Below are 23,201 nucleotides of genomic sequence, written 5' to 3'. Positions count from 1 at the left end.
TAAATCCAGGAGTTGTTATCAATAAGTAATGCATCTGTCAATCTATCCCATTCCAATTCCTAAATGCCTCTGAAAGAAGCCGTGCGGAAGATTCGTGTCACGTTTATGAGTGGAGGAATCCGGACTGTAAAATACTTGTGAATCTCCGATCTCTGATATATTCATGTACCTGACAAACTTCCAATCTTCAAATCAGGGACAAAGCCGTATATAAAGAGGGAGCAGCGTGTCAGCACGTTACACATCTCAGCCAGCGATGCCACGACGACAGGTTTGAAGGCAGCAATCGTAATGTTCTTTGGATATTATGAGGGCCCTGGGGAGACGACAGGGGAGGGATTCTCTGAACAATCACAATGCTGTGAACACCACAAGTTGGGCCGTTGTTTATCACGTCAGCATGTCAAAAGGTTAAAAAAAGTACTAAAATGATTCAATTTTGTCAGGTGTTAAATTTCTAACATTGTAAATGCTTTTCTTCCTCAATTGCCAGAATGCCAGATTGAACATTGTGAAGTATTACAGAATGTAACGTTTCAGTCATTCGCTTAGAACATCCTTGCGCCTTTCCATTATCACTGAAAACTGTCGCATGCTTCCTGCCAGGGACCGGAAGCACCAAGGCTGAAAATTTAGTTTGACAGTCGTTTAACGCCATCCTGAAGCATTTTCTCCTACACATGTACGATGATGCTCAGCTGGAGAAGACGCTCGGCTGGAGAACGCCTTTTGGAATTCACAAGATCGTTGAGATGGCGCTCGGCTGGAGATGGCGCTCGGCTGGAGATGACGCCCAGCTGGAGATGACGCTCACCTGTGGATGGAATCAGTCTACTGAGGCTAGAACCCTGACCTCGTTCACAAACTTTTACACCTGATATGTACTTAATAATCACCCCATGTTTGACAACAACTATCTTCAACGAGCGTTAGACTGTGCAAAGACGGCCAAACGAGCCACGATCAGTGTCCGGGTCTGAAACTTCGTGTACACCTCATAGCGCCTGATCACTCCCACACAGTTCGCTCTCAAGACAGATTTTTGTAAAATCTTGAATATGACCCAATTAAAACCTGGTGCGAGGTTGTCTGTTTACGGGGCGAGGGTTTAAACAAATGCCGTCATATGCTTTGTTTCCGAAGATATGCGATAGCCATTAATTCTTCCAAGGATGAAAATTAGCTGAACACGCTGGGGTGTTCCCATGGACTCCATTATTTAATACATGGCAACGCAGTGGACAGACAGCATGAAACATATGCCATTTTAACCCATCGGACGAGGATTTATTGCTAGGATAGATTGATCGTGTGGTAGAATCGAAGTTGTCAATCCATGGGATGTGGAAACAGTGAAACGAATGCGTCAAGTTATTGTATGAAATAACCCAAATGCAACAGCATGTCTGTGAAAACAGAAGCATACATCTATACCCATCAAGCCACGTGCTGCTCACTTCCCTCTTTTATTTATTTATTTGATTGGTGTTTTCAGCGGTACTCAAGAATATTTTACTTACAGAACGGCGGCCTGCATTATGGTAGGAGGAAACCGGGCAGAGCGCAGGGGAAACCCATGACTATCGGAGAGGACGTCAGCCTGAGCTGGACGAACTCACAGCGACTGAACTGATGGGAGGCCATTGTGCCCTGCTGGTGTTCTAACCCCGTCGACCACGAAGGCCCATCTTCCTCTTTGAACACCCACCTTCAGTTTTTCCTTCCAAACATATCCACACTGGTAACAGTGTAATAAATATAGTAATAAACAATTGACGACAAGACATGTAAATTTCAGTTCCCACATAATGACAATGTAATTTGCATATTTTAACGATACAGTGTTTCCCTGAGAAACTAACACGAGAAAACAAATTTGGACAATGGTGGATGTTGATGGACTGAGACAGTGGACATCACCCTAAAAGAGCGAGTCAAAATCACAACCAGTCCAAATTTTAAAACAGATCTTACGTCATTTAGAGTCAGGGAAATTTTGTATTCCTCACCGTAAATACTAAAAACATTCTTTGTGGACAGTAGAATATGTTGAAAATATTTGACCAGATGAAGTTCTGCTGAATTAAAACTTTCAAATTAGATTTCGGAAAATTTGTCATTAACTTTACCAAACTGTAAACACTTCACACACAATATGACATTTAAGCAAGACACCGAGCATCGTTCAAAATGAGAATTGTAATAAAAATATTTCATACAACAAACTGAATAAATAGTCTTTAGTGTCATGTTTAACATTATGCAGGATAAGGGGCCGTGCAAACTCTGGACGAACAGGGGTGACGAGGGTCCTTAGGATTCATCAAGCTGACCGAGTTCTGAGATTTCCCAGCCTGCTGTCATTATAAAGACGTCACTCATAACCGCTGTACGTGCGAACAGTTAACACAGTCCTCTCCTGACCTTCCCTATCTACAAAATGCGACAGCCTGGGCTCTGGGCGTCCGTGATCTCCTCTGCCTTTCCCCCCTTATGGACAGTTTGGACTGCTCTTGTCACCTGGAAACAGACACCACCCATAGTTTGACATAACGTTTTCTGCTGAAACCAAGGTTATCTCCCTTTCCCATCGGGAAAGGATGGACGGAACGGGACGGAACCGGACGGGATGGGGCAGGGCAGGGAGGGGAGGGGAGGGAAGAGTTTGTAGGTAGATAAACCCACCATCATCCTCATGAACCTTGTGATATTCAACAAAAAATACTGTAAGGGGACTGAAAGGACTATAATCAATGAGAGATGAGTTTAAACATGCATCCTCATTGGTCAAATGCGGGTTGGTTTTCCACCCAAAATACTGACCACTTTTGTAGAAATGAAAACTTTTCCAGTAGGGCATTAATTAAAACAACGATTAAACTTGAATAAAATAAATTAAAAATTTAACATATTACATTAAATAATAAAATAAATATTTAGAAGTCGTCATTGGTTTATGTTTACAATTACACATACTGTAGGACCTGTTGCTTACTGGTGAAATATGGTTGAGGTTCATTTCAAATTTACATTAAACCTTATCAGTTTCCATCCATTTCACAGCATAACTCACAACTAAACCTTATCATTTCTATTGATCATTTCCTTCAGCACAAGTCTAAATGTTACTGATAAACTGGCGATTTAATGATAGATTTGAATACCTACACGTACAGCTGTGCTCAGTTACTTGTATGTAGAATATCCCCTGACTATTTTGTATAGTGTAACACATACAAGTTTGCACAATTACATTATATTAGACATCCAGCGTTAAGACACCTCAACAACAACAATAAGAAGAAGAGTCCATTGTTTCTGGTGAGAGTCAGTGGTGAGAGTGGTGATGGCTTAGGCTGCACAGGTAAGCCAAAAGTTAGAGCAAAAGTTCTTTTCATTGATTTCTGTCTCTCCCCAAAGAGGCACAAAGGAAAGTTTAAAGAGCTGTACGTTTTAGTTGCCATAGATACAAGGTGCATAGAATAATCCTAAGTTTTATTTGGATAACACAAAATGCCACCGTCAACACAACACGTCACCGTCAACACAAATCACACACACTTCAAAACAACGAAATCTTCTGACAAGCAGTGACAAAGACATCTAGTGCTGGTCACCAGCTGAGCGTGATGCACGCTCGTGGGGAGGAAAATCAGAAATATCAACCAGACTGATTACCAAATGCTTTTTATAACATATTACATGCCTACATGTACAAAGGCAAGAATTCTCCTTGTAAAATACTCATGAAGATATGTAGTCAATGGATGTGTAGAGTTAAGCTTTAATACCTTAATTCCCTCAACCTTCTCGCATACTGTGTATGAAAGAGCAACTTTCTGGGCAATTTATTCGCATTATAAGAGACAAAACTACATTGGTTGGATTGGCCAGTTTCAGGGCTTCACAAAAAGTGTTATTTTATCTGCCAACATACAATAATACCTTCTAAATATGTCTGAATAAACACCCTGCAAACATGTGAAAAGGTAGAAGAATTACAGCAAGCTGAGATTCTAGAATATAAAGAGGATCAAGGCTTATTGCTTTTGATGCAAAAATCAGTAAAAATGAAGTTTTCCTGTCTGAGAATTCCGCTACTGCTGTATTAATAAAATCCAGGTAAATCCCTGTCTGAGAATTCCGCTACTGCTGTATTAATAAAATCCAGGTAAATCCCTGTCTGAGAATTCCGCTACTGCTGTATTAATAAAATCCAGGTAAATCCCTGTCTGAGAATTCCGCTACTGCTGTATTAATAAAATCCAGGTAAATCCCTGTCTGAGAATTCCGCTACTGCTGTATTAATAAAATCCAGGTAAATCCCTGTCTGAGAATTCCGCTACTGCTGTATTAATAAAATCCAGGTAAATCCCTGTCTGAGAATTCCGCTACTGCTGTATTAATAAAATCCACGTAAATCCCTGTCTGAGAATTCCGCTACTGCTGTATTAATAAAATCCACGTAAATCCCGGCCACTACAGGAACAGGAAGGCTTTGCAACAAAAACTACCCTGGACATGGATACTACAGAAAGGCTACCGGGACAGGTGACTTACATGTTATAGTGGAAGAGTTTTCATACTACAGAGAGGCTACCGGGACAGGTGACTTACATGTTATAGTGGAAGAGTTTTCATACTACAGAGAGGCTACCGGGACAGGTGACTTACATGTTATAATGGAGGAGTTTTCATACTACAGAAAGGCTACCGGGACAGGTGACTTACATGATATAATGGAGGAGTTTTCATACTACAGAGAGGCTACCGGGACAGGTGACTTACATGATATAATGGAGGAGTTTTCATACTACAGAGAGGCTACCGGGACGGGTGACTTACATGATATAATGGAGGAGTTTTCATACTACCACAACCAAAGATGTGAAACGTATCGTCCAAAATACTGCACAGAAATATGGCAAAGCAAAATCTGTAATGTCATCACAACAGTTCAGATTATATTATTCCATAATAATAGAACCATGTGTTAGTACAGCTGGAGGGGCTAGTACAGCTGGAGGGGCTAGTACAGCTGGATGGGCTAGTACAGCTGGATGGGCTAGTACAGCTGGAGGTGCTTGCACTGCTGGAGGTGCTACACCGCTCGAGGTATTAGCACTGCTGGAGGTGTTAGTACAAGTAAGTTCACTTCATGTGCAGCTGGAGAGTCACTCAAGAGGAGGAGAAAAGAAATAAGTATTATAGTATTATAAAGTGTTATATGAAATGCCACAGAAAACTTTCCCTACAGTAAGTTAACTAATTTTGGAAGATATTACTTTTATCAGGAAATGTGCAGCAAACTTGTGAGGCTGGAATGTGAGTTTCATGGACCATATCTTTCATTTTGCATTCTACCAAGATTTTATTTTCACTGTAAACTGTGTACAATATCACATCATTTAATTAACAGTTTTATAAGTTTAGTTACATACAATTCTACACGAATAGGTTTCACCAAATGTACTCTGGGGTGGTAAATATGCAGTCAGCTTTATTTATTTATTTGATTGGCATTTTACGCCGTACTCAAGAATGTTTCACTTATATGACGGTGGCCAGCATTATGGTGGCAGGAAACCGGGCAGAGCCCGGGGGGAAACCCACTACCATCCGCAGGTTGCTGGCAGACCTTCCCTTCCATAAACACAATAAAGCCCACCTTCATACAATCTGAACACTGCACTTTTCCTGGTACAAACCTTAAAATGAGCACAATCGCATGTTTTCAGATAGAATTTTGCATCCATAACCCTCAACAAATTCTTCTAATTTTTGGGACAGATATTACTAGCACTAAGAGCAGAATATTACACTTTTCCCCAGTTTTTCGGAAAAGTAAAGACATTAGTATGTTGTTCATTAGATGGTTTAACCACGTGACAAGAAAGAAACTAAATATCCCTTGTACAATTACATGTACTCTGGCTAAAAAGAGCAGACCAAGTGTCCCAAAAATTAGAAGTAGGGCACTTGATTTTCTCCTCCTTTACTGTAAAAGCAGATGTTTTTTATGTACAATTTTAAGTTTTACACCATGCCCAAGAATGTTTCAGTTACTGTAAAAGTCTAGGGCAGACAGGAGGTCTACAGGTGGGTGACATGAGGTCTACAGGTGGGTAACATGAGGTCTACAGGAGGGTGACAGGAGGTCTACAGGTGGGTGACATGAGGTCTACAGGTGGGTAACATGAGGTCTACAGGAGGGTGACAGGAGGTCTATAGGTGGGTGACATTAAGAAGACTCTGGGGAAAATCTTCTTGAAGTTTAACAGCTTTTCTTCCAGAAATTCCTCTACTCACAAACCTCGTCACCAGCACAAACATGATAAAGTTATGTATCCTTGAATATGGCACGAAAAACACTTAATCCAAATAAATTTTATAAAAGATGTATTATGTCATGTAGCTGTGGGATAAATGCTGTGGTTTACCTACATGTAGATATCGTCATTTCTTAAGCTTTCTTCACCGCGGCTATCACCTGGAACATCAAGGAAAGGGAAATGTGTTACGTCATCAACAGTGAGATTTGTGAATTCCAGGTGAGCACATTAGTATGTGGGAGGTGTGTGGGGTTGGGGGACAGAGGGGAGAAGGGGCAGGGCATGTATGTATGTATGTATGTATGTATGCTTGGGTTTTTACATCAGGCTTAACAAATTCTCGGTCCCATGATTATGAGGCTAATAGGTGTGTCACTGTGAACAGGTGCTGTGTCTTCTTGTGACAGGACGAGACCATGCTGCCAAAGGTGACCTTTCGTCAGAGGGTTATCTCATCCACGTGACATGAAATAGTGACACATACATCTGAATGGGCCACACATTCAACACTGAATGTTGTCAACTGCTGTGGGGAAGATCAATGCAACATGTTTGGCCTAAAAAACAAAATCCGCTCAAATAGTCTCTTATGTTTAATGTTTTTGCTCCAGCTTTCACGTATTCTGCCTGAGGCCACACCTACGAACCATTTGAGTTCTCACAAAATGAAGGGTTCCCAATCTAATCAAGCGGTACTACTGACCAGTAGACTTAACGCAAATATCATAGTTTACCATTGATGTTGTTGGTTAAGTACAGGGATTAATATGTGTATGAAAATGAAGTTAAAAGTACAAGATTGTTCAAAATCAAGCTAGACATCAAGTTACAGAAAGCATAAATGATGAAGGAGGAACCCAAAAGGTACTATATGTTACCATGGTGTGTGACAAACACTGTAACATCTTAAGCTACAAATGTTGCAATCTCTCTCTCTCACTCTCACTCTCTCACATACATAACAGCATATCCTCTGTCCCTTATCTGACGCCATCTTTTTATTTATGTGATTGGTGTTTTACACTGGGCTAAAGAATTTTTCAGTAGTATGACAGCGGCACCAGCTTTCTAATGGAACATGCCAAACAAGAAAAAAACCTTTCTAAGATGAAAAGAACACAAATCATCAGGTAAAATGTACAGCTGGGGCACAGGTAAAATGTACAGCTGGGGCACATGTACAGCTGGGGCACAGGTAAAATGTACAGCTGGGGCACAGGTAAAAATGTACAGCGGGGGCACAACTTAAGCAAGGCGCACACGAGGGAAACTTGCTGAGCTATCGATCACGAGAGGTGGTCAGCACAGCAATTTACTCTCCACTTGCTTCACCGCACAAGGGTGCATTCGTGTCAGTATATTTTCGCTCTAATATACCACGTGACTCTCAACTATCCCACGTGAGTGCTCAAAATGGCGGACAATGAAACACAGGAAGATGGGTTGCTTTTACTTTTGCTGTTACTATGTCTCCGTCGACGCCGTTGAAATGCAACAAACTGGACTGGATCTCTGTTTTTAAATTCTGCCGTGTTCACGGCATACAAACTATGGCAGTCCTGCCACAGCTCAACGCAGTTATCATCCAAAAGGACTTCATTCATAACGTGTTTGATGGCGGCCATGCTGCTTACAGTCACGTGCTACGATAAGCTATTTTTATTGGCCGGCTGAGTCTTCCAGCTCAGCTGTCCGCGCAGAGTGTTCGCACACAGTGAGAATTTGACCTCTCGAGGCACAAAATATCAAACACGATGGATACTTTCCTCACTGCCTTTCGTGCTGAAAATCTCACTAAAACTTCGCCGCACGTGGGGGAAAGACCTCAGGTGCCTGCCTCTCGTGGTCGATAGCTCAGCAAGCTTCTCATGTGTACGGCAGGCTTCAGGGTCATTTACCGTAGACGGCAGAGATGGGGGGGGATGGGGGGGGGGGCGGTGGGGGGGGGGGGGGGGGGGTAGGGCCGTTTATCTGAGGCAAATAAAACGCGGACTAAAATATTGTGCATATGTATATGACATGTTCATAAGCCTCAAATCACTTCTAAAGTTATCAAAGACAAGTTAAAAGACAAACACACATCCATACAATAACTCAAACATGGCTATAAATACACTCCGATCACTCAGATAGGTATACTTAGATGTAAGCTGTTATAAAGTTTGCTTGAAATGTAGAATGTCAAACAGCCCCCAGCACTTGGTGCAAACAGCTCCCACTACTGGTTACAAACAGCCCCCAGCACTAGGTGCAAACAACACCCCACTACTGGTTACAAACAGCCCCCAGCACATGGTACAAACAGCCCCCAGTAACTGGTACAAACAGTCCCCAATACATAAGAAATCCACAACAATATAGTAATACATGTAATTTCAGCATTAATGGTCAGTAAAACAGCTGCCACTGTCATGGTGATTTGTCATGGTGATTTGTCAGGGTGATTTGTCATGGTGAAACTACACAAAGTACTTACATCATCCCATTTCGGGAAGCCGCCCGTCTTCAGCTTGGAAAAGATCAGCTGGCCATTGATAGTTACCTCAAACGAGGCTGGAAACAGAAAACAGTATGAAAACAGGTGAAGAACTTTGTGACCAATGATCAACCAATCAAACCAGCCATCAACCAGTCAAAAATGTCAATAAAATGTCAAACCAGCCATCAATGAGGCAAAAATGTCAATAAAAGGTCGAACCAGTCATTAAAATGTCAAGACAGTCATTAAAATGTCAAGACAGTCATTAAAATATCAATCCAGTCAATAACATGTCAAGCCAATGAAAAACAAGTCAAACTAGTGATAAATATATGTGTGTATGTGTGTATGTATGTATGTGTGTGTGTATGTATGTATAACTTTATTTTCAGAGGGTAATTATGATACAAATGTAGGCATAGCTCTGTCAGTTCTCAAGAACTGTTCTTCCCAGAGGCCCACTATATAATACATTATCTTACAATAGTTACAGGAGAAAAAGAGACACATCGACTTACATGTGACATATCAAAGAAATCATCAATTAATTAGATACAAATGAAAGGAAAACAAATAAATTTACAGTAGTCTGGTGACAGGATCACAGTTTAGCCCAAGTTTATAACACAAGAATACAGACAAAGATGACAATTTTTACAAGAAAGGAGAAGACATCAATTTAGCATAATACGTTTGAAGGTACATGTATCATCAAATATAAACAAACCATAACAGATAAATTGACAGCATCAAAATTAGATTTACACACATTTTAGTTTTGTGGCAGTTGGGAGTTAAGCATCATTTTCACGTGATTTGAACGGAGAGAGGGAACAGATGGCAAATTTCTTGGATTAGCTACAAGAACATTCCATATTTTGGGGCCCGTATAGCTAAGGCTTTGGCTGAGATAGTTCGTTTTGGGTTTAGGAATGAAATGATTAGCATTTGCCGATGAGCATAGTTGTCTGGGTGTTACATCAGTTAAGGGTTTGAAGAGAGACACAATTAGTTTCTGTGGAGAGAGGAAGTGCATTATTCTATACATGAAAGTGGCTTTTTGTTGAGTGATATGGTCAGGAATAGACAGCCAGTTTAGTTCATCAAGGAGAGAGGCAGTTGGGGTGAGGTAATGGCAGTTGGTTATTATACCTGCTGCTTGCTTCTGTAGATTTGTTATTCTTCCAAGTTGGTTATTGCTGGCATTACCCCAAATTGTACAGCAGTAGTCAGTATGGGGTAGGATAAAGGAGTTATAATACAAGAATTTTGCATTCTTGCTAAGAACATTCCTGTCTGTGTACATTAAGTTTCATAGAGATTTTCCGACATATGAAGTCAATATGAGATTGCCAGTTCAATATTTTATCTATATTCAATCCCAATATTTTATCTATATTTAATCCTAATAATTTATCTATATTCAATCTTAATATTTTATCTGAGGGGATCTGTGTTAAAGTATTATTACAAATTTGGATATTGATGTTGTTATTCAGTTTTCTTAGTTTTGGTTCTGTAGTAAGTAGTATAGCAGTTGATTTGGTTGTGTGGATAAACATTTTGTTCCTAAAACATCATTGTTCTATAATTTCTAGATCTTGATTTTAGGCAGTTTCTAAGGTATTCAGGTATATGGTCGTATCGTCAGCATATAATTCAATTGTGCTGGTTAGGCTACATAAAAATACGTCATTAACATATAGTACAAACAATTAATGATAAAGTAGTCAAACCAGCCAATAAGAAGTCAAACTAGTGATAAAGTAGTCAAACCAGCCAATAAGATGTCAAACTAGTGATAAAGTAGTCAAACCAGCCAATAAGATGTCAAACTAGTGATGAAGTAGTCAAACCAGCCAATAAGATGTCAAACTAGTGATAAAGTAGTTAAACCAGCGAATAAGATGTCAAACTAGTGATAAACAAGTCAAACCAGTCAAGAAGATGTCAAACTAGTGATAAAGTAGTCAAACCAGCGAATAAGATGTCAAACTAGTGAAAAACAAATCAAACCAGTCAACAAGATGTCAAACTAGTGACAAAGCAGTCAAACCAGTCAACAAGATGTCAAACTAGTGATAAAGCAGTCAAACCAGTCAAGGAGATGTCAAACTAGTGACAAAGCAGTCAAACCAGTCAACAAGATGTCAAACTAGTGACAAAGCAGTCAAACCAGTCAACAAGATGTCAAACTAGTGATAAAGTAGGCAAACCAGTCAAGAAGATGTCAAACTAGTGACAAAGCAGTCAAACCAGCCAATAAGATGTCAAACTAGTGAAAAACAAATCAAACCAGTCAACAAGATGTCAAACTAGTGATAAAGTAGTCAAACCAGTCAACAAGATGTCAAATTAGTGATAAAGCAGTCAAACCAGTCAACAAGATGTCAAACTAGTGACAAAGCAGTCAAACCAGTCAAGAAAATGTCAAACTAGTGACAAAGCAGTTAAAGCAGTCAAGAAAATGTCAAACTAGTGACAAAGCAGTCAACAAGATGTCAAACTAGTGATAAAGCAGTCAAACCAGTCAATAAGATGTCAAACTAGTGACAAAGCAGTCAAACCAGTCAACAAGATGTCAAACTAGTGACAAAGCAGTCAAACCAGTCAAGAAAATGTCAAACTAGTGATAAAGCAGTTAAAGCAGTCAAGAAAATGTCAAACTAGTGATAAAGCAGTCAAACCAGTCAATAAGATGTCAAACTAGTGACAAAGCAGTCAAACCAGTCAAACCAGTCAAGAAAATGTCAAACTAGTGATAAAGCAGTCAAACCAGTCAACAAGATGTCAAACTAGTGACAAAGCAGTCAAACCAGTCAACAAGATGTCAAACTAGTGACAAAGCAGTCAAACCAGTCAAGAAAATGTCAAACTAGTGACAAAGCAGTTAAAGCAGTCAAGAAAATGTCAAACTAGTGACAAAGCAGTCAACAAGATGTCAGACTAGTGATAAAGCAGTCAAACCAGTCAATAAGATGTCAAACTAGTGACAAAGCAGTCAAACCAGTCAACAAGATGTCAAACTAGTGACAAAGCAGTCAAACCAGCAAGAAAATGTCAAACTAGTGATAAAGCAGTTAAAGCAGTCAAGAAAATGTCAAACTAGTGATAAAGCAGTCAAACCAATCAATAAGATGTCAAACTAGTGACAAAGCAGTCAAAGCAGTCAAACCAGTCAAGAAAATGTCAAACTAGTGATAAAGCAGTCAAACCAGTCAACAAGATGTCAAACTAGTGACAAAGCAGTCAAACCAGTCAACAAGATGTCAAACTAGTGATAAAGCAGTCAAACCAGTCAACAAGATGTCAAACTAGTGACAAAGCAGTCAAAGCAGTCAAACCAGTCAAGAAAATGTCAAACTAGTGATAAAGCAGTCAAACCAGTCAACAAGATGTCAAACAAGTGACAAAGCAGTCAAACCAGTCAACAAGATGTCAAACTAGTGACAAAGCAGTCAAACCAGTCAAGAAAATGTCAAACTAGTGATAAAGCAGTTAAAGCAGTCAAGAAAATGTCAAATTAGTGATAAAGCAGTCAAACCAGTCAATAAGATGTCAAACTAGTGACAAAGCAGTCAAACCAGTCAACAAGATGTCAAACTAGTGACAAAGCAGTCAAACCAGTCAACAAGATGTCAAACTAGTGACAAAGCAGTCAAACCAGTCAAGAAAATGTCAAACTAGTGATAAAGCAGTTAAAGCAGTCAAAAAAATGTCAAATTAGTGATAAAGTAGTCAAACCAGCCAATAAGATGACAAACTAGTGACAAAGCAGTCAAACCAGTCAACAAGATGTCAAACTAGTGACAAAGCAGTCAAACCAGTCAAGAAAATGTCAAACTAGTGACAAAGCAGTCAAGAAAATGTCAAATTAGTGATAAAGTAGTCAAACCAGTCAATAAGATGTCAAACTAGTGACAAAGCAGTCAAACCAGTCAACAAGATGTCAAACTAGTGACAAAGCAGTCAAACCAGTCAAGAAAATGTCAAACTAGTGATAAAGCAGTTAAAGCAGTCAAGAAAATGTCAAATTAGTGATAAAGCAGTCAAACCAGTCAATAAGATGTCAAACTAGTGACAAAGCAGTCAAACCAGTCAACAAGATGTCAAACTAGTGACAAAGCAGTCAAACCAGTCAAGAAAATGTCAAACTAGTGATAAAGCAGTCAAACCAGTCAAGAAAATGTCAAATTAGTGATAAAGTAGTCAAACCAGTCAACAAGATGTCAAACTAGTGACAAAGCAGTCAAACCAGTCAACAAGATGTCAAACTAGTGACAAAGCAGTCAAACCAGTCAAGAAAATGTCAAACTAGTGATAAAGTAGTCAAACCAGTCAACAAGATGTCAAACTAGTGACAAAGCAGTCAAACCAGTCAAGAAAATGTCAAACTAGTGATAAAGCAGTCAAACCAGTCAAGAAAATGTCAAATTAGTGATAAAGTAGTCAAACCAGTCAACAAGATGTCAAACTAGTGACAAAGCAGTCAAACCAGTCAAGAAAATGTCAAACTAGTGATAAAGCAGTCAAACCAGTCAAGAAAATGTCAAATTAGTGATAAAGTAGTCAAACCAGTCAACAAGATGTCAAACTAGTGACAAAGCAGTCAAACCAGTCAACAAGATGTCAAACTAGTGACAAAGCAGTCAAACCAGTCAAGAAAATGTCAAACTAGTGATAAAGCAGTTAAAGCAGTCAAGAAAATGTCAAATTAGTGATAAAGTAGTCAAACCAGTCAACAAGATGTCAAACTAGTGACAAAGCAGTCAAACCAGTCAACAAGATGTCAAACTAGTGACAAAGCAGTCAAACCAGTCAAGAAAATGTCAAACTAGTGATAAAGCAGTTAAAGCAGTCAAGAAAATGTCAAATTAGTGATAAAGCAGTCAAACCAGTCAATAAGATGTCAAACTAGTGACAAAGCAGTCAAACCAGTCAACAAGATGTCAAACTAGTGACAAAGCAGTCAAAGCAGTCAAGAAAATGTCAAACTAGTGATAAAGCAGTTAAAGCAGTCAAGAAAATGTCAAATTAGTGATAAAGCAGTCAAACCAGTCAATAAGATGTCAAACTAGTGACAAAGCAGTCAAACCAGTCAACAAGATGTCAAACTAGTGACAAAGCAGTCAAACCAGTCAACAAGATGTCAAACTAGTGACAAAGCAGTCAAACCAGTCAAGAAAATGTCAAACTAGTGATAAAGCAGTTAAAGCAGTCAAAAAAATGTCAAATTAGTGATAAAGTAGTCAAACCAGCCAATAAGATGTCAAACTAGTGACAAAGCAGTCAAACCAGTCAACAAGATGTCAAACTAGTGACAAAGCAGTCAAACCAGTCAAGAAAATGTCAAACTAGTGACAAAGCAGTCAAGAAAATGTCAAATTAGTGATAAAGTAGTCAAACCAGTCAATAAGATGTCAAACTAGTGACAAAGCAGTCAAACCAGTCAACAAGATGTCAAACTAGTGACAAAGCAGTCAAACCAGTCAAGAAAATGTCAAACTAGTGATAAAGCAGTTAAAGCAGTCAAGAAAATGTCAAATTAGTGATAAAGCAGTCAAACCAGTCAATAAGATGTCAAACTAGTGACAAAGCAGTCAAACCAGTCAACAAGATGTCAAACTAGTGACAAAGCAGTCAAACCAGTCAAGAAAATGTCAAACTAGTGATAAAGCAGTCAAACCAGTCAAGAAAATGTCAAATTAGTGATAAAGTAGTCAAACCAGTCAACAAGATGTCAAACTAGTGACAAAGCAGTCAAACCAGTCAACAAGATGTCAAACTAGTGACAAAGCAGTCAAACCAGTCAAGAAAATGTCAAACTAGTGATAAAGTAGTCAAACCAGTCAACAAGATGTCAAACTAGTGACAAAGCAGTCAAACCAGTCAAGAAAATGTCAAACTAGTGATAAAGCAGTCAAACCAGTCAAGAAAATGTCAAATTAGTGATAAAGTAGTCAAACCAGTCAACAAGATGTCAAACTAGTGACAAAGCAGTCAAACCAGTCAAGAAAATGTCAAACTAGTGATAAAGCAGTCAAACCAGTCAAGAAAATGTCAAATTAGTGATAAAGTAGTCAAACCAGTCAACAAGATGTCAAACTAGTGACAAAGCAGTCAAACCAGTCAACAAGATGTCAAACTAGTGACAAAGCAGTCAAACCAGTCAAGAAAATGTCAAACTAGTGATAAAGCAGTTAAAGCAGTCAAGAAAATGTCAAATTAGTGATAAAGTAGTCAAACCAGTCAACAAGATGTCAAACTAGTGACAAAGCAGTCAAACCAGTCAACAAGATGTCAAACTAGTGACAAAGCAGTCAAACCAGTCAAGAAAATGTCAAACTAGTGATAAAGCAGTTAAAGCAGTCAAGAAAATGTCAAATTAGTGATAAAGCAGTCAAACCAGTCAATAAGATGTCAAACTAGTGACAAAGCAGTCAAACCAGTCAACAAGATGTCAAACTAGTGACAAAGCAGTCAAAGCAGTCAAGAAAATGTCAAACTAGTGATAAAGCAGTCAAAGCAGTCAAGAAAATGTCAAATTAGTGATAAAGTAGTCAAACCAGTCAACAAGATGTCAAACTAGTGACAAAGCAGTCAAACCAGTCAACAAGATGTCAAACTAGTGACAAAGCAGTCAAACCAGTCAAGAAAATGTCAAACTAGTGATAAAGCAGTTAAAGCAGTCAAGAAAATGTCAAATTAGTGATAAAGTAGTCAAACCAGTCAATAAGATGTCAAATTAGTGATAAAGTAGTCAAACCAGCCAATAAGATGTCAAATTAATGATAAAGTAGTCAAACCAGCCAATAAGATGTCAAATTAGTGATAAAGTAGTCAAACCAGCCAATAAGATGTCAAATTAGTGATACAGCAGTCAAACCAGTTAAGAAAATGTCAAACTAGTAATAAAGCAGTTAAAGCAGTCAAGAAGATGTCAAACTAATGATAAACAAGTCAAACCAGTCAAGATGATGTCAAACTAGTCATAAAGCAGTCAAACCAGCCAATAAGATGTCAAGCTAGTGACAAACAAGTCAAACCAGTCAATACGATGTCAAACTAGTCATAAAGTAGTCAAACCAGCCAATAAGATGTCAAATTAGTGAAAAACAAGTCAAACCAGTCAATAAGATGTCAAACTAGTGATAAAGCAGTCAAACCAGTCAAGAAAATGTCAAACTAGTGACAAACAAGTCAAACCAGTCAATACGATGTCAAACTAGTGATAAAGTAGTCAAACCAGCCAATAAGATGTCAAATTAATGATAAAGTAGTCAAACCAGCTAATAAGATGTCAAATTAATGATAAAGTAGTCAAACCAGCCAATAAGATGTCAAATTAGTGATAAAGTAGTCAATTAAATGTCAAACTGGTGATAAGCAAGTTGTACAAGTTCCTGCTACAAAGTACACAAGAAAAACAGGCCTACATGTACATATACATGAATATAGTACTGTCCTTGAGATCATGAAGAGAACTTAAAGGCATAGGTCAAGATTTCAAATGACTTGAAAATTGTTGCTCGACAATGTATATTCTGGGTAAGTTACTGAAAGAGAAATTTATAAGCACAGAATTTTTTTTTTCAGAAATGTGAACATTTGGAATTGTGTTACATGTATGACGGCACACCTGGGAATTCAAAAAGGTGGTCTCTTCTGTTATCATGTTTTCCAGAGGTATTTATTTGATTGGTGCTAGACGCTGTACTCAAGAATATTTCACTTATACGATGGGGCCAGCATTATGGTGCATGGGAGGAAACCGAGCAGAGCCTGGGGAAACCCACAACCATCCGCAGGTTGCTGGAAGACATTCCCACTTTGGGCCAGAGAAGAAACCAGCATGAGCTGGACTTGAACTCACAGCTACCGCATTGGTGAGAGGCTCCTGGGTCATTACGCTGTGCTAGCGCACTAACCAAATGAGCCTTTTTACTAAAGGTATTATTTGTACTGATACTCACAACTTCTGCCCACTGACCCGGTGACCTTAGCATCGGGAACGTCCTGTAATATCTCATCACGGAGTTCCCGATACCGGGGCTCGTACCCTCAGGCACCACTACAACGAGAAAAACGTAAAACCATTAGAATGAGAAAGTAAGAAGCAGTGAAACACGTCTAACAACTTATTATAAGAAAACTGTGAAATGAGTGTAACCACTGAAACAAGAAAGTCAGAAACAGTGAAACAGTTGGAAACACTGAAATGAGAAAGTACGAAACAGCGAAACAGTTGGCAACACTGAAATGAGGAAGTCAGAAACACTGGAACACTGTAATGGAAATGTCAGAAACACTAAGGCAAGTGTAACCTCTGAAACGACAGTCAGAAATTGTAACTTACACCCGTAAAACCACTTAAATGAGAAAGTAAGAAACAGTGAAACACGTGTAACCCTTATAAGAAAGTCAGAAACATTGGAAACACTGAAACGAGAAAGTCAGAAACAGTGAAACAGTTGGAAACATGATAATGGAAAAGTAAAAACCACCGAGGCAAGTGTAACCCTTGAAAAGACAGTAAGAAACTCACTTACACCACTTAAATCAGAAGGTAAGAAATAGAGAAAGAAGTGTAACCATTGAAACAAGAAAGTCAGAAACATGAAAATACATGTAACTGCCGAAATTCAAGAGAGTATAAAACATTGAAACTCATGTAACCAATGACTTCATCAAGAATGTATTGTTTGTTTGTTTATTCACCAATATAATATACAAAACATAAAACAAACAATTCAAATAAACATACAGAAACATACTGGAGGAAATATAGCTCCATGGAGCTTGCTCTAACCCATTAACATACAATTTGTATATAATACAGGCATGTGAACTATAGTGATTGTCAACATGGTTATTATCTGTTCCTGTGAAAAAAGTAAATAAATAAATAAATAATATATACAGGTGTTAGCCTAAACGGAGAATAAGTGCTGCAGCATATACGATTTCAATTTAGATTTGAATAAGGAAATTAACTGAATATTGCGTAGTATGAAAGGAGTTTGTTCCATTCCCGAGGGCCAGCTACTTTAAGTGAACGATAGGACAGATTACTTTTAAAGGGAGTTCGATACAGATCTAATGGCCGACGTGTTGTGCCATAGTGACGTACGTCATTGTTTGTAATAATGTAATTATTAAAGCTAGGTCTTTATACTTCTGGGTGATAAAAAATTTATCCTATATCATATTAATAGAAAAAATGTTCAATTCAGATATGGGCCGAATTTCATGAGTACAAAAAAGTGGCTTTGTGTGTTCTAGGGACCTAAACATAGTCACAATTCGAACAGCACGTTATTGCAGGTGAGACTTATACGTGTTTAAAATAGTGTTTTATTATTCACCCAGTCCTTAATGTTGTTTAATATACCTAGATTCCTCAAGACCTTTTTACGAATACAGTCTATGTGTGACGTCCAATTTAGCTTTTCGTTAAACATAAAACCAAGAAATTTGAACTCCCTGACTCGTTTAACCTCTGTCCCAGAAACATTCAAGGGAACAGTAATTTGTGGTCTATGTCAACTCGCGGGCGAGATTAACATATACTTTGTTTTGTTAACATTTAGTGAAAGGCGGTTTGCACAGAACCAAGTGGTCACCTTTCATAGCTCATAAGATTAAGTCTTGAGAGCCTCATCAACATTTTCACAGGAATAAGTTGTGCTGATATCATCTGCACAGAATATAATATTTAGGACGTCTGTTACTTTTGATATGTCATTGATATATAATAAGAAAAGGATTGGTCCCAGAATCGACCGTTGAGGTACACCACATGTAACGTCTGTGGATTCAGACAATACATTGCTGAAGGATGTACATCATGTACGGTTTGACAGGTAGCTACCCAGCCAGTCCTTTGACAGGTCCCGGAAGCCATAGTGATCTAGTTTTGAAAGAAGAATGTTATGATTCACAGTGTCACAAGCCTTTGATAAGTCAAGGAAGATAGCCACAGTATAATTCTTGTTCTCCATAGCGGTCATAAGTTTGTCAAATAATGAGCAGGCGGCGTACTGGGTGGAATGGTTCCTTCTGAACCTGATGAGAACGACAGATAATTAATGTGGGCTAGAGGAGCCGATATACAGTCAAAAACAAGTTTCACATTAGACATATGGATACCATCTAGTCCAGCAGCAGCATTAGATTTCAAGGATGTTAGAGCATTAAAGATGTCTGTTGGTGAAATGTATGGAAATGAGAAATTACTGTCATTAGGATTTCCAAGATGATCTGAAAAGATTTTCTCCACTGAAGGTATAGTAGACTCAAGATTTGAGGCCAAAGAGCTAAAATATTTGTTGAAACCCTTAGCTATTTCAGATTTATCTCTTGACTTGCGCCCATCAATTACAAAACACGAGGGTAAGTGATCCTAATTTTTCTTGTTCAACAATTTGTATAATGTTTCCCACGTGTTCCATGGGCTGATGATAAGGTTTTGAGTTTTCATAACTATTTAGCCTAAATTTAGCTAATATTCTGTATTTCTAGATAACTCTTGCTTTGCAAACACATCCAAGTTTTGTTAAATGACAATCTTATGGTGGTTTTAAGCTAATTCCTGACTACAGCACATATAACACGAGAGTAACACAGGACATCCCAATCATACAAGTCCATGACAGGGCCAAACACAAAGGTATTTTCATACCCTTTTGGCATACCCAAATTACAAGATACCCTCAAAAACTCAAATTACAGGAAATATTGCCTGCCAAATTTAACTTTACATACCTTTGAACAAATTCCTTACATTCATTAGTGCTTACTGTACAAAAATTAGTATCTGTAATTTTGACTCTAAAATTTGGTGTAGAAAGCCCTAATTTCTGGTCTCGATGCAAGAACCAACATGTACCTGTGAACAAGGTATGACATTCAACAAGTCTGAGACACTAATAAAAGCTGCTGTAAAGTCCTTCATGTTCATAAATTACACGATGCAAGAACCAACATGTACCTGTGTATCTGTGAACAGGTATGACATGCAACAAGCCCGAGACACTAATAAAAGCTGCTGTAAAGTCAGACTTTCTTGACTAAAGAAGTTTTGGCTTCTCTTTGTTACAACCTTCAAATTCTTCGCTCTACTGCAGTCCTTTACGAATAATGCATGAATGGGGCAGCACATGTAGGTAACAAATGTAAGACATGCATCACAGAACAAAGCATGCTTTGAAAGCTTTGATCAATATGTGGACAATTGTTCTGCTGGCACAGACAGAATTTAGCACCACTGAATTTAGTATTTTTGCTCCAACAATACAAAAATATTTTTTCTACAAATCTCTACTTCTACTTGCACTTGTGCATGAATCCCATGGTTTTGTTTTACACAGCTGTGTGATGTTTTGGCAGCAAAGATGTATTATTTGACCTGAAGGAATATTTTGTGTGGATACTATATATTGTGACTGAGCTCAAATTTCATCCATCACTAAGTTGCACGTTTAACCGGATTCTGTGAGATCTACTGATCTTAGAAAGGCATTTTGAGGTTTGTTTGACAACTACACAAAGAATTATATCCAAATGGAAATATGTGAGTTTCAACACCATTTATAAGCATTATGTGATGTTTATTTGCCTTAAAAAATGTATTTTTAGGGTGAAATATTAGGCAATTTACTGTACTGTAAATAAGTTAAAATGGTTGTTTTTTCCCCCAATAATCTTCACATTAACTTACCTCTAAAAATGCACTTTATGAAGACAAACTATTTATTTATTTGATTGGTGTTTTAAGCTGCACTCAATATTTGCCTTAAATGTGATGTCAGCCAGCATTTTGGTGGGAGAAAACCCGAGAAGAGCCTCGAGGAAACGACCAGACAAAATTTTACGACTTTTACGTATGTATACAGACAATCTACCTCAACTATTCTAACCGTTGAAGTGAGAACTATTAGACTTTCTTAAGCTATGCAGCTGATTGGTATCAACGCCTAACTTTTTGTGTAATCTACAGTCATGACAGGTGACGCTGGCTGGTCTATTCACACGAATATTAATAAATAAAACAAAGTGTATGTATAAAGACGGTATACAAAATATACACACGTATACATACAGAAATTTATACTTTTAAATGTTATGCCAACACTCTAACGTTTTCTGATAACACATTAATCAACGTGAACATAAACACCTCTTAAGTAGCCCCATAACGTGAATGAATCAACCAAAATGTGCCACTTCAAAAAAATAATGAATTGTGCTGTAACTATTGTACTTCATGAATGGGTAAATGTGAAGTGTATTGGTAAGCAGTGTAATATTATGTAAAGTGTAAAGTCGTGTGAAGCGTAATATCGTGTAAAGTGTAATATCATGCAAGTGTAATGTCGTGTGAAGTGTAAAGTTGTGTGAAGTGTAAAGTTGTGTGAAGTGTAATATCATGCAAAGTGTAATTTTGTGTGAAGTGTAATATCATACAAACTGTAATGTGTGAAGTGTTATGTTTTGTGAAGTGTAATATGCAAACTGTAACGTTGTGTGAAGTGTAATATCATACAAACTGTAACGTTGTGTGAAGTGTAATGTTATGCAAAGTGTAGTGTTGTGCTAAGTGTAATGGTGTTGTATGTTTAATATCAAGACATAAATGAAACTCTCTTACCAATCGATTTCTATACAAATATATGGCTAAACAGCCCATAATTTAGCAAATGTTAGCAAATGAATCTCGCATTATTAGTGACACAAACAAGTCAGTTTTGGTGTCATTTTCATAATAATTGTACGCATATATTCCACTGAAAAAAGCACTTTAGTAGAAAAGGTAGAAGATTTACATTACTTGTTCCAATTGGCTAATTTCACTCGTCAAACTAAAAAAAAAACATGACCTAATCTTGGTGTAGCTTTCTTAAATTTCTTATTACATGTATTTCCCTATTTGTGGCATGCTTGAATTAATGCATCATCAAGATAGAGTGAGTGAGCGAGCACTTGGGGTTTAACGTCGTACTTTACAGTTTTTCAGTCATATGACGACGAAGGAAGTAAGAGTGCATATAATGTGCCTCCTTGTTGCAGGACAGATTTCCATTGCTCTTTTATCTAGTGCTGCTTCACTGAGACGCCTTGCCGAAGGCAAGTACGCCAAGCGAGGAAGTTACAGCTTCCTCTTTTAAAGTCGTACGTGTGACTCAACCCAGGCTTGACCCTGGACCTACCGCTCCCGAAGCAAACACTCTACCAAATGTGCTATCGGGCCCAGTCCCATCAAGATATGAAATTGTTGCTCTGCCACAATGACTATGCACAAACGCAAAACTGGCATTTTCAGTTCACATTTTACTGTAAGTAAGTGGCATGGCTGCAAATGCTTCAATGTAGGTTACTGGACTAACATACCAACCACTGCTGCCAATGTCACCAAGTTCAAAGCTGGAAGTTGATCCCCACACGTTCCAATTTAGCCTGGGCATCACTACAGTTGCAATCTGCATCAAGCAGAAATGCTACGGAAGCACTGCCATAGTCGGATTTTCTCTATGTCGCTGGTGTGAGTCACTAGGAGCAAAGTATCTCAGAGCCAATCACCTAACTAGACCAGTAACCACCGTGTCGCACACAACCCAACTAGTCCCAGATTGCTCTAGCCTCAAACCATTGTCAAAGCTCTCTCGGTTTGAAAACCTACCCTTGCCAAATATCTTACAGTGAAAAACTATCACAACAACTGCATCAAGTTTTTAAATGAATTGCGCTCTGACGCTGGTTTAGGGGTCATATATGCCCGAACAAAATTGTACCAAAAATTAACGTAATGATATGTAATGTGGAGACTCTGCTTGCTGAAAGAATCTGCAACTTTGTATTTACGACAGCCAAATAATTAATGTGCACGAGTCACTGTCACGTTAAACAAGGATGAGTTGGACCACAGGGTGCGAACTGATCATCAAGTACTTGACGTGTGATCATACCAATATGTAAGTAACTCAACAACCATTACTACAACAACGTTCAGTGATACAATCGTACACACCGTGTAGTCAGCACCTACCAGTATTCGACATGAACTTCAGCTGGCATGATGATTTCTTGTGTGACTTATCCCACTAACCTAGCAGGCTTTTGCGATCTGGTAGTCTCTAGACGGCTGAACACTTTCAATAGAATTTGCGTTGTCACGCTGCTTTTTATAATGCAGCACGCGTCACTACTACGCAAACATTAAGTACCGTCTCACCCCAAATATGCCTACGCAAAAACAAGTAGTTCTCAGAAATAAAACCAACTTTAGGTATGTTTTAGTAAATACCATAGTCGATAATAAGTTATCTTTTACGATGAAGTTTTTATTTAGATGAATCGTATTTTAAGACATAAATAAAATTCCTTTCATTTGG

At 38.4% G+C, this 23,201-nt stretch overlaps 1 long non-coding RNA gene across 1 annotated transcript; it reads right to left on the bottom strand.

Moving 5' to 3' along the window:
- Positions 1 to 1,792: 1,792 nt before the first annotated feature.
- On the bottom strand, positions 1,793 to 23,015 carry LOC135462934 (uncharacterized). The gene is made up of 5 exons (XR_010443509.1): positions 22,856 to 23,015; positions 16,785 to 16,882; positions 8,809 to 8,885; positions 6,445 to 6,490; positions 1,793 to 2,520 (listed from the first exon to the last, which is right to left on the bottom strand). It is a non-coding gene; the product is annotated as an uncharacterized LOC135462934 (long non-coding RNA).
- Positions 23,016 to 23,201: the final 186 nt, after the last annotated feature.

This window comes from Liolophura sinensis, chromosome 2 (assembly GCF_032854445.1).
Source record: "Liolophura sinensis isolate JHLJ2023 chromosome 2, CUHK_Ljap_v2, whole genome shotgun sequence".
NCBI classification, from domain to species: Eukaryota; Metazoa; Mollusca; class Polyplacophora; order Chitonida; family Chitonidae; genus Liolophura; species Liolophura sinensis.
This window is presented reverse-complemented; position numbering and strand designations above follow the sequence as displayed.